The 13,134-nt window shown below is 39.5% G+C and overlaps 1 protein-coding gene across 2 annotated transcripts in view; it reads left to right on the forward strand.

Moving 5' to 3' along the window:
• The window catches only part of PREX2 (phosphatidylinositol-3,4,5-trisphosphate dependent Rac exchange factor 2), a 232,818-nt gene that overhangs the window by 186,009 nt on the left and 33,675 nt on the right, over positions 1–13,134 (forward strand). The window lies entirely within an intron of this gene.

Here is a 13,134-nt window from a genome sequence, read left to right on the forward strand (position 1 = left end):
ATCGGTTCTTCCTCAGCTTCTTTGAACGCAGCTGTCATTCAGGACACACTCCAGCCCCACTGCCATGTGCTGAAAGAGTATCATTATTTAGGACTCATCTCAAAGTTCTCTTCCTGCAGGAAGTCTTCAGGCAGAGCCTCAGCTGGATTAATTGCTCTCCTCTTGGAAACTTAAGAGCCTCTTTGTCTTCATTTGTTTTATTTTGACTTGTGGGTTATTCACCTGTCCGTGTAAAAGTGAGGGCGACCAGGTCCAGTTCCCCACTGTGCTGGGCACATAGTGAGGACCATAAAAATAGCTGAAGTGAATTGGAAATCAGATTAATTGCAATGTATTGGTCTTCTTGCAGGGGGTGGGTGTTATCATTTTATTGAATTTATTCCAGGATCCAGTCTACCTCATTTTATATTCAGAAAGTTCTGGGCCATTTGAAGGGTACAGATGCTGACTCTGTTGGAGACTTCTCTCAAGAAGATTCATCAGTGTAGCCAAGGTTCATAAATTTCACATGAGACAAGATCAGACAAAGTTGAAATTATAGTGGCACTTTTGAGAGCAACATATCTCTCCTTTATTTGAAAAATGCTATCATTTCATTCCACGTTGCCACTATTACTTTCTGAAAATGTGAATATAGCTGCCTGTACATTTATGCATGTCATCTCATTTAATTATTTGTACTGTTTTCCTGTCTGAATTCAGACTAATTCATTTGCCCTTGGGAAGTTAAAATTTTGTCTAATACTTATTTTACTTTTGCATTAAAGGAATTCCTAATAGGAGCAACAAATGAGGTTAGAATGGCTTAACTCTGAATTTCTGCATTTTTGTAATAAGTCCTTCATTGTGATGATACTCATCTAGGATGAACAGATATTCTGGCTGACAAACAGATGCAGATAAAATCATCTTCAAAAAAGAAACATTTGAAGAAAATTCCCTCTCTGCAAGCTAAGAAAAGTTATTGTTTTCACCAAAGCAAAGGGAAGATCCTTTAAAGTACTTTGTGCTCAGATTTCCTCTGGAATAAACGAGAGCTGGAAGTGACAAAGAGAAAATAAGTGTTCCCTGAAGACTCAGTTAGGGAAAGATACTCTGCGAGGAAAAATTGTCAGTGCTTATGGAAGCAAGATTGGTTCTCATTTTTGACTGTCCTAGCTAATCACAAGGACAGTCAGTCCTTTAAAAATCTATTCACAGCCTCCTCGTCGAGCTCTTTCAGTGAATTTTTTTCCTACTGCTTTTGTTTGGTTCTTTCTTGCTGACATTTCAGACGTCTTTTGTTTGGCAGATGTACCATGGAAGATGAGTGAATCATTAGAAATTTTCTGTTCAAAGCTTTACCCCTTCACCAGTTGGAAATTTTGTGACTTAGAAAATTGTGACTTAGAAGAAATTAATAGGGATTTATTGAAAATCATGATTCATGTAAAGAATAGAGCATTACGTTTGTAAAATTAACTATCTAGTTGCACACACCACCCAACTTCAACTGAAGGCAAAGCACAGATTCAAGTCTGTGAAGTTCTGTCAGACATTTAGGAAGAAAATCAAACACTTCTTTGCTTCCCTTCTGCTAATTTCAGCCAGAATGACTCTAATTTCAGGCGCTTTGGCTAATTCCTTCCCATCTTTATTGGCGCCCCTCAGAATTCATTCCCCTGAGAGGTCTATTTCCACCTCCCCGAGGTTTAATCTTTTTCCCGATACTCCCTTTATAATAAGCCTCTATTACAACATTTATCACATCATGCTTTATGTTCTTTTTATGTGTATCTGTTTCTCCTTTTCAGCTTGTCTTTGACTTCTTTTCGGTTTACCCATTACTGATAAGGTATCTATTCATAGATAATTAATGAATGCTTGTATGTGTATAAATGCCCCAGATTTGAGGCAAACTAACCAGGACACAGAACAGAAATGGTGGTGGGGTCCTGCCTGACTTCATGATGACTTCGCCAGAGCACCTGGAGAATGGTGTGGGCGCTGATGGCAGTGCTGAATGGGCTTGGGGAATCTTCTTGTAGTTCAACAGCATTTATTGTGCAGCTATATGCAAATGCAGGAGCATGTGTGCAGTGTTGGGGACACAGAGATGAGTTAGACAGCCTGCCCTTGAGAATCTTAAAGGGGTGGAAGAGTTGATTTGGTGAACAGGTGACTTTGAAATACTCTGCTCACCACCATAGTAGAGGGAGCAGGCTTTCCGGGGAGCGTAGAGGAGGAGCACTTAGGAAAGACTGAGGATGGCACATGTAGACAGATGACCGCCAGTGGGCCAGGTGCAGGACGGGAGAGCGCTGTCTCAGCAAAGGCATTGCACAGCTATGATGGGTGGAGGGGGCAGAAGGAAGCAGGAGGAGTGGGCAGACGCAGCCACGGGCACCTCACATGCCTGCTGGTTGAGGAGCTTAGGCTTAAGGCCGTAAGTGAGATGATTCATTTGTGAGTTCCAAGGGGCGAGGGAGCAATACATTTTTAACTAAGCACCCAGGTGGTACCAGTGAGGACAAATTAGGGGTGAGAACAAGACTAGAGTCAGAAGACTGATTAGGAAGTATTAGGAAGTATTAAAATAGTTCAGGCAAGTGATAATAAGAACCCCATGCAGGTAGAAATGGAGATGGAGAGGAAGGCGTAAATTTTAGGAATATTTGAGAAGTAGGGGGAAAATCTCCCCTGAATACATAGTGTGTTGAGAGAGAGAAGGAGATGTACTGGATTGGGTGCTTGGATTCTTATCTGATTAAGTGACAGAACAAGAGGACAAGCTCCTTTGGGGTTGTGGTGGCAAGATACTGAATTGAATTGGATTTGAGATGTGGGACTGACATCCAAGGGGCTGTGTTCAGTAGACTGGAGTCACTCCCAGTAAGTAATAGTTAAAACCTAAATAATACATGGGTTTTCCCAGGTGCTAGCACAGAGTACAGAGGGAACACAGGTGGTACAGAGAGGCTCAGTGAATCGTTCAAATGCAGGCAGCTGGCTGTGATGGAGCCAAGACTCAAACTAGGGCTTTCCAGCTCCAGAGCACCCACTTTCACTACAGTGCCCCATCGCTTCTCTAAAGTAGGAGATGATCCCAATAGTAATGTGTTTGGCTTGGGGCAATGATTTAATGCAACTTTAATCACAATAAAAGCATTAAGTACAACACAACTATGTGAAATCTTCTTTGAAAAAATGGGAATTTCAGAGAACAAGGAAGCATTCTGATCTGTTTTGTTTTCTCTGAAAAGGGGTCATTTCCTAGCTGTAGAACTAGAAAAGAAGCTATGATGAAGACCACAGTAGAAGAAAAGGGTGAAGGAGGCTGAAAGAGTTGGAGTCTTTTTGTTTCTTGAAAAACAAAAGACATTATCTCTGGAGTCTGACTGTAAATCAAACTCACTAACGTATCTTTCCCCTCATAATGAATGCACCTCATAGAATATTACATGTTGTCTGGAAGGGGAATTCATCTGTGTACGTTTTAAATGTTACCAACATCATTAGCAATACTCATCACTAGCCATGTTTTTTGCATCATATTCCAATAAAGTATTGAAATCTACACTAAGTAATATTAGATATAATAAAATAATTTAATTATATGAGAATGATACATTATAATTAAATATACAATATTTTTATAGAATGAATCTGAACTCGATATTTTCTTTCGTCTATTCAGTATTGAGATATTTTCATCAGGCAAAATTAAAAATGTATAGTTCTGTTCCATCCATAGCATATTTCATACCATTGTTTACACATTAATAAGTTGAAAGCTTCTTAGAGGTGCTTCAGTTGATACAAACTTTGAACTTTATCTTGATCCTTGAGATAACAGTGAAGTCATGTGTGACATTAGACACATTTGGAAAACACAATGGAGGAGAATAGATGAACAAGTCCCTTCCTAGTCTTAAGGAGAAGCATTTTTGGTAGATCTAATATGACATTCATTGCATTTCTTTTGAGCAAAGTGAGAAAAAATAGAAATACGCTTTAATAGACCAAGTGACACTGAGGTCATGGGAAAATTTTTTTCAGTTGGTCTAGAATTTCTGCAGTGATATAAATGAGAAAACCCAGAAGGTTAATGATCTGGAATTGCCTGCTGCAGTAATATACCAGAGGATGGAAAGTTGGTCAGACTTGGATTTCAGTCCCCACTCTTCCATTGACTAGCTGTATAACTTGGGGCCAGTTCTCAGTATCTGAGCCTTGTTTTCCTTGTTTACCATCAGATTTAGTGATGCTTCATAGGCTGACATGAGTGCTAGGTGGGAGGAGGTTTGTGCAATCCTCAGTATTTGCAGAACATAAAGAGTAGCCGATGACAAAGACTTGTGTCTGAAGATGAGTTTCATGGAAGGTGGGTTTCATGCGTTTCTTACAGAGCAACTTACTTGGAGAGTAAAATTAGTATCCAGGGCTTCTCAAGGTACTCGGTGTTGGAGCAGGTGACCTCACTGCCTTGTGGGGAAGCATTGAACAGTTTTGCAAAATTTGGAGCTGGAAGAGCTTAATTTGTACATAAAGATACTTCTGAGAAAAACCTAGGTGCTGCATTTGATTTCACACCAGAAAAACTGTTAAAAAAAAAAAAATAAAAGAGGCAATTGTGGAAAACTATCTGGTAGGCTGTACCTCCCAGCCACGCCTCCAGTCGTGGATTTAGCCCAAAGACAGAAATGGCGGTTGCCCAACTGCACTCTGAACAAAACAGAAGAATACCTCCAAGTGCCTCCAAGGACAGTATTAGAAGCAGTAACTTTTTATACACTGTGTAATTACAAGCTAAATGGAAGGTATCACGTTTAGCTCTGCTCTACTACACCCTGAAAGCTACCAGACTTTTTAGGCAATTAATCAAGAACTGAGGTCATTTTCGTTATTCTGAAATCTAAAATAAAAGAACATTAGGAAAACAGTGCATGAACAAACGGGGATGTCCAACAAAGAAATAGAAACCATTGAAAGAAACCAACAGAAATCCTACAGTTGAGAAATAACAGTGACGGAACTGAAGAATTTAATAGAGAACTTCAACGACGGATTCATCCAAGCAGAAGAAAAAAACCAGGCTGAAGACAGGATGTTTGAAATTATCCAGTCAGAGAAACAAAAAGAAAAAAGAATGGAAAAGAGTGAAGAAAGCTTACAGGACTTACGGGATACCATAAAGAGAAACAACGTGCGCAGTACTGGAGTCCCAGAAAGAGAAGAGAAGGAGAAAGAAGCACAAAGCTTATTTAAAGAAATAATAGCTGAGAACATCTAGGGGGAAGTTGGGACGTCTAAGTTCAGGAGATTATAGGTTTCCAGAAAGTCTCAACCCAGAAAGTTCTTCTCCAAAAGACACATTATAATAAAACTATCTAAACTCAAAGACAGAGAGAGAGTTTTTTTAGACAGCTAAAAGGAAAAAAGAAGTTCTTCACATACAAGGGAACCCTGTAAGGCTATCAGCTGATTTCTTAGCAGAAACCTTGCAGCCAGGACAGAATGCCTTGAACCGAGTTTCAGTTCGGATTTCAGGATTTCTCTTCATGTAACTCTGAGTCAAGCACATTCCGCAAAAGTCAAGGCTGATGCTTGAATGGAAGGTGGGTGGGGCGGAGGAGCAAATTCATATTCTCCTCTGTACTTACATTACTCATCATGTGTTCTTTGCCCATACGTGGGCTCAGGTTCAACCTGTCTGGTGATTTGCATTTGTACAAGAGATTGGTATCTTTTAATGAGATTTTCTGTAGAATTTTCCCCCTAATTTAAGGGCTATGATAGTCAAATGCAGTTTAACAATAATACTCATGAAACAGTCACATGGATAGTCAACTGCTGTGTCATTGTAATAATGACATATAGAACCATACCTGTGACTGATGTCCGTAATTGACCAAACACTGTTACGGTTCCTTTTTGAAATACAGGGTAACTGCTAAAATCCAAAAGTTACCTGATACAGTTTAGAATATTTGGGGATAGGACATGATATTAGGAGAAGTATATGAGCCTGGCCAAGTGAGAAATTTCCATAAATTATTATAAATATAGAGATGATCTCACAAGCAGTGATCTGAGAATAAACAAGAAAGTAGCAGAAATCCAAGCTGAATATTGTAGTTGTTCCTCCTTATTTATAAAACACCAGTGGCTCTTATGCCTTAATCATCTCTCTTAGAAACTGAATATCCTCCAGCATGCCCAGAAAAGAGGAAAAAAATGCCAAATGCCAATCACTTTTGTCACTGATTTAATCTCTGTGGATCTCCTATGATGGAATTAATAGATTTAAATATTATACATGAGACTGTTGCATTATCTCTCTTTATGTAAAAACCTGACCATCCCAGGAGCACCACATGACCCTATAAAGCTATGGGCCTTATTCTTTATTTACTTGGGAAATCATTTTCCTGATCCTTAAGTTAGTAGTTTAACTTGCATAACTCTATGTAAACCCATCTCTGTTCTCCAAACTCATTTTCTTTCTCTCACGGCCAACATCAATTCCCTGTTTCCATTACTGTGGTCTTGTTATGGATGCTGAAAGATTCTTTGCATTTTTAGGATCTCTTGCAGCTCTCATTTCCCTAAATTTTCATACTTTGTGTGTCATGTATTTCTTTCCAGTTACTCTTACATTTTTACTGGCAGCCAAGTATTTACCGTGTAGCACTGCTCCACTGTGTAACAAATTCATCACAATGCCTTAGTTTGGTATTTCATTTCCTCCCACTGTGGATCCAGCCCACTAGCCCAACATCCTCTCTCCCTGCCTTCCATCCTCCCGCTCTTCAGCCAACTGGGCTCCATCCATTTCTCTTTCTGTTCTGTTGTTCATGGTGTCCCCTCCACTTGAAATGCTCTTTTCCTGTTTTGACTTGCCCAGAATCCCATCCATCCATCAAAGCCCAATTCATATAGCATATTCTTCCGTGGCTTTCCTTCTTCCTCATGTGGGTGCATCCCAGTAATTTTTTGTACCTTTTAACTTGCCTATCATTTTCTACCCTACATTATAGATATGTGTGTATTTGTCTTTGCTGTTAGTCTCTATGAGATGTTTTCCCAAGACCTGTTCCATTGTAGTTATTTGATTTGGTTATATTTATACCACTATTTATTGTAACTTATGACATTATCATCTCTGTCATTGATATTTTATTCTATAGGGACTGAACGGAAAACTATTACCATAATATATCTATTTTATGTGGCAAGGTTAATTTACAAAGTTATGACAATGAAACCTGATGTACGCCTGCATGAAAGGAAATGTACTGTTTACTGTACATAAATTAGTACGAGTGCATTCAGAATGGTCTTAATAAGATTTGCTGTACCGAGACAAAGGACCATGACTTCATTCTTACTAACCTCAGATGCATAATAAACTACAGTCAATTTTGGCATTAATCCAATTTTACCATTAATTTTCTCGTAAATTTTGATTAGGGGGTATTGCAGGACTTTTGTAATTAAGGGAAGTGCATTAGAAATTTATTTCCTGTGGAAATTTGTCGTAATCAGAAAAATACCACAGTTCTGTGACTACCTGTAAACCTTAGGGATAGTGAAATATATGGCTGAACAACCTTTTTTTCTGAGGAGGGGAGTACCCAAAATGAGTTGCAGCCTCAATTCCAAATTTTTATTGTAACAAATAACAGGTTGAATTAAAATATTTGTTGTCTCTGTAAATTTCATAGGAGTCACTAGGAAACTGTATTCCATGGTTGTGTTTTCTAGACTTCATCAGCCCAAAGATATATTTTATAATAATTTGTTGCTTTCTATAATCATGGATTAACAAACATTAACTACTCACACAAATCTGGACCAGTAAATATATTTGATTCTGAGTTTGTAGTAGTTTTTTATCTTCTAGAAGTATTTTGATAGGTGCAGTTACATCGTTGGATGCTTTTCCCATTTTAGTTCTGCTACACAGCATCTCAGAAAAGATGAGATTGTTTCTGAATAAGGGGTCCCGTGAGGTAGGCATTTATACGTTTTAAATCTATGAAAGCTGTTTTTCTATTGGCTCTCTTCATCAGATAGGGGTCTTTTTCTTTAAAGATTTTGCCCCATTGAAAATGTGGAGATTTATGCCAAGTCACTTTAAGTGAATCTAGCAGAATTAGACCAGCATGATGCTGCTCTTAACTGGCTGAGTCAGTGACAGTTTTTTTCTTTTTTAAAAGGAACATCCCTTTCAGAAAGTAGGAAGAATGCTCAGTGTGGCCAGAGGTACTGGCAGGTTTCTAGAGTGAAGCTCTCCTTAGGCAGTACTGACAATACAGGTCGGTTTTACAGAATATTTTTCTTCCCAATCGATTCAAGGTGTAGAAGAGCTGCAGTTTCTACGACCAGTGTACCTGATTAAGCCATTTAACAGACACTGTCCTTTTCTTTTAACCTAAGAAAGGGTCTTTCCTTTTTAGTCCTGAACCTCTGTACACTGATCATAGAATGTTGTAGATTCCAAATGTCTACCTTAATTTTCATTTTTTACATGTATCATAAAATATTTTAGATGACCTCAGGGAAAATCTAGACTTGTTGGCCTTCATTTTATTCCTGACTGTGGCCAAAACGCTCCAAGAGACGCCTCCCACTGTGTGTGCACTTGAATGATGGTTATTATTGTCTGTTGAACGAGTCTTCTTTGTTTCCCACAGTGCTGAGCACTTCATGGGCATTGATTAAGCATTAACATTATGCTGTCAGTACAGTAGACAATTCTAATATCCATTGTGGAAATGAGGTCCTTGAGACCCGGGAAGGCTGAGTAATTTGTCCATGGACTCGCACACTCTTTTTAACCATATTCCTTTTTCTACAAAGCCCACTGGAGGAAAGGCATGAGGACCTCTGGTCAAGGTACTCTCTCTGTGGGCTCCAGCTGTGAAGCACCAGCTCTGTTCCAAGCTTACAGCAATGCCAGACAAAATAGGAAGGCAGGCAATACAGAAGTCACAGCTGAGCTTAGAATTTATCATGTCAGCAGCCCAAGAGTCGAAAGGAAAAGCAAGTGCTGAGTTGTAAGCTGTGTTGAGGCCTCTGGCCTGCTGGGCTCTGCCGGCGGACAGGGGCCTGCTACATCTTGCGCAGGGTGGTGAGAAATTAAAGTCATCCTACGCTAGGTGGAGACCCAGAGCCAGCCTCACTCTGTGCAACCAGGTCATAGAGAAGGGCTTCTCCACTTCTAAGCGAAAGATGAAAACCCTGCTGCCCGTTACTGCTGCAGACGGTAGCGTTTGTGGACGTAAGATGGCAGGAGGAAGCCGACAGGGCCATTAAACTAAGGACTGGACCAAATCACTCACTGGTTCAGCAATGTGACTGGTAATAATCCAGACAGTAGAATGTAATATTCAAATCACCGGTATGAAACTGATTTTAGGTGGGTCATTCTGGATGCAAAATTTGAGCACATGATCATTTGTAAGAAAAGGATGATGAGAGACAGGAACTGGGGCTGTTTCAAAGCACTAAATAAAAGGAAATAAAAAGTCTTCCCACCTCGAATGCGCTTGCAAAACAAAACTCCGAAGCACATGAGGAAGCTTAACACTGAGAAACAGCCAAGGAAATGGACCATTGAAAATAAATTTGACCCAGAAGAAATTAAAATTCCAAGACACCATGGCAAAGTTTATCTTGGATGCGCAAGATATAAACAAAAGATTGCCGTCCATAAAGAAAGTAGACAATCCTGAAATAAAAATAGTCAATTAACTATTTATTTACAAATATTTATTATGATCGAACTGCATCTCACACATTGTTATAGGTGCCAGAGATGCAGCGATGAGCACAAGTGAATGAAATCCACATCCATGCAGAGTTCACGTTCTTGTGGGGAGTTTACCCTTCAGTTGCAGATCTTGGAAATGAAAAAGATAGTCATTGAAATAAAGTTCCCAGGAGAAAGGATAAACTCTAGATCGACAAAGAGTTTTTTCATTTGGAAGATATTATTTAGAAAATCATAAAAATTGCATTAATGGGAAAGTAAGATCTTAAAGTGTACTTTTGTACAAGTGGTGGGGGTGGGAATGAGAGAGAAAAAGCATGAGATTATGGGAAGTGGGAATAGCTGAGGTTATTGTAGAATTGAAGACAAGATCCTTCAATTGAAAATACACTCTCAGAACCTATATGGATAAAGAAAAATAAACCTAAACATTTTGTGGTAAAACTTCAGAACATTGAGGATTAAAAACAAAATTTTAACCTATGAAACAATGACTATAGATTCGCCTCCAAATAAAGACAACTAAATTGAGAGCAGACACCAAGAACAATATTGAGGGGAAATTTACTATCAATCTAGATTCTAAAATTTTAAGCCAGAGTATATCACTAACAGACATTGACCAAAAATGTTAGTTGAATAGCGAACTTGAAAAACTGAATATTCTTGAGGAAGCGAGGCTTGAAAGAAAGTGTGGATTTTTTTTTAAGATAAAGAGGAATAGAAACTTCTAAATGCCATTAAATTTAATTCTTGCTGTAAAAAGTAGGAACAAATACATATGTTGAACAAAGGTGAGACTGCACAACAGTAAGAAATATAACAAGGCTGTAAAAGAAGAAGAAATACAGATGGATGACAAATATGTGCAAATGGAAAATAAAAATGCCAAAGATTGAAAAACTAATACCATCAGTGTGAATGAGGGTATGGAGGAGTGACCGCACCTATTCCTGGGGGTTTCTTCCTCTGGGGCCAGCCGTGTGGGTGATCCTGTAAAGCATGGAAGTGACGGATACCAGTGCCTGTGTGGTGTTTACCCTGGGAAGGGAGAGTCTGGAACAACGAGGGCAGAGAAGTGTGAGCAGCAAGGAATCACCTGTGTCTAGAAGGTTTCATTTCTCTAAAAGGTGAAGCGGAAGTGCAGATTGCTAAGGTTTGTTAAAGCGTGGAGGTGTGGACGTAGGTTTCATCGTATCAGCCTAAACATGTACGTGAAAGACACTCAGAACTTTCAGGAGAACGTGACGTTTCAGGCACAGCAGAGAAGTTTACAAGACAGCCAGCCTTCTGGTAATGAGGCGCTTGAGCTAAAGCCCAACTCTCTCTCGGGGCCTGGCAGGCCCCACAGTGGACCCCCTCCGGATGCTCTGAGTTCATTCATTCCAGCCAGCCCCACCCCCACTGCATTTTCCCTGCTTCACACAGTTCAGGCTCATTTCCTCTTCCCTTAACAGCATTCCTCTTGGATGGTCCTTATCTCCTTCTGAGACTGGGGAAAATCTACAGAATTTTAAGGTGTATCAAATTCCTGTAATCTTCCTGTCAATCCAACACTCTTGATAGATGCTGATGCAGTCAGCTAAATGGAACTGCGTATTTATAACACGTGAAGGGTGGTCCAGTCTGCTGTGATTTGTGTCGTGATAACCCGATGGTCCTGAGCCAGATGCCGCCTGGGGTTGCTGTCGTCCTCGTACTCCTGGCAGCGTTACGTGCTCTGGAGCAATGGGTAGCTGTGGGATTCAGGCTGAAGGAATGACTCCCCCGTGCTGTGGGCTCTTCTTCACCACATCGCCTTGTCTACTAAGCACAGTTGAGGAAAGGCACGCGGACACCTCATCAAAGTATCTCTGTGGATTCCGGCTGGGAGGCACTGCCTGTTTCAAGATGGTGCATGGAGACCTCTGAGGAGTTCAGGATGAACTGTAATGAGTGACAACCAACTTTGGATGCTGAATCGTTGTAACATTTTTGTTATCGTTTGAATTTGTATTTGAGAGATGAACAAACTAATTCTCAGTGAGAATGAGTGTAATTCTTGTTTGGGAAGCCATTCTTTTTTAATTGAAGTATAGTTGCTGTACAATATTGTAAAAGTGACAGGTGTACAATATAGTGGTTCACAATTTTTAAGGGTTATACTTTATTTACAGTTATTATAAAATACCGGCTACATTCGCCGTGTTGTACAGTACAGCCCTGCAGCTCATTTTATACTTAATCGTTTGTACTTCTTACTCCCTTCTCCCATGTTACCCCTCCTCCCAGCCCTCTCCCCTCTGGTAACCACTGGTTTGTTCTCTATACTGTAGAATCTGCTTCTCTTTGTTAAATTCACTAGTTTGTTGTATTATTTAGATGTCACATGTAAGTGACATCACACAGTGTTTGTCTTTCTCTATGTGACTTATTTCACTTAAAGTAGCACTCTTCGAGTCCACCCACGTTGCTGCAAATGGCAAAATTTCATTCTTTGTTATGGCTGAGTAGTGTTCCACTGTGTATGTATACCACATCCTCTTTATCCAGTCATCTGTTGATAGACACTTCGGTTGCTTCCATATCTTGGCGATTGTAAATAATGCTGCTATGAACATTGGGGTGCGTGTATGTGTTCTAAGTGTACTTAGAACAGTATACCTTAGAGTTATTAGTGTACTCTTAGAGGTGAAACTTTCCTAATTTAAAGTGTGAAATGTGTTTAATCCATGAAGACAAAACCAAGCAGCTACTACTAGTAATGGAATAGCACCGTGTTTAGGTGTGTGTGGTGGGACTCAAATACCAGTGCTGGGCATAAAGTTCTCTCTCACTGATTTTGCCCATTGCTACTCATGCATTTGATAACCTGCCAATATTTTGAGGTCCTAAAAGGAGCTCTGAAACACCAATCTGATGAGTTTTTATTTCAATTTCTAGTCTGATGATGATCCTAATATTCTGAGATTTATTTTGGTACATTAAGCGTTCATATCTTAAAAATAACTTCACCTCATCAGAAATACTTGGTTAAATGTAACTTAAATGTGTCCTGTGTTTCTGGGTCATTCCCTCCATGGGTCAATTTCTGTTTAGTATTGAGCCGATAGGTGAACAAACTCAGCAGTAATTCTTTATAAATCACATTTAATTATTGCAGGCCACTAGGATTCCATTCAGTGTATTAAAATAGTTGTTACCATACTGCATCCTGGTGACAGTTAAAAGCCAGTGTATCTTCAGAGAGAGTTTTGCTTCCAGTCTGAGAACAGCTTGGTAGCTGAAAGAACCCAGCTAAGCAGTCTGTTTTAAATTAGGTTTTTGAGTATTGTTTTCATAATCTGACACTTGTACAATACATGAAAACTAGGTAATAGGTTTTTCAATAGTCATAA

The sequence above is a fragment of the Camelus dromedarius genome, chromosome 30, assembly GCF_036321535.1.
Source record: "Camelus dromedarius isolate mCamDro1 chromosome 30, mCamDro1.pat, whole genome shotgun sequence".
Lineage (NCBI taxonomy): Eukaryota > Metazoa > Chordata > Mammalia > Artiodactyla > Camelidae > Camelus > Camelus dromedarius.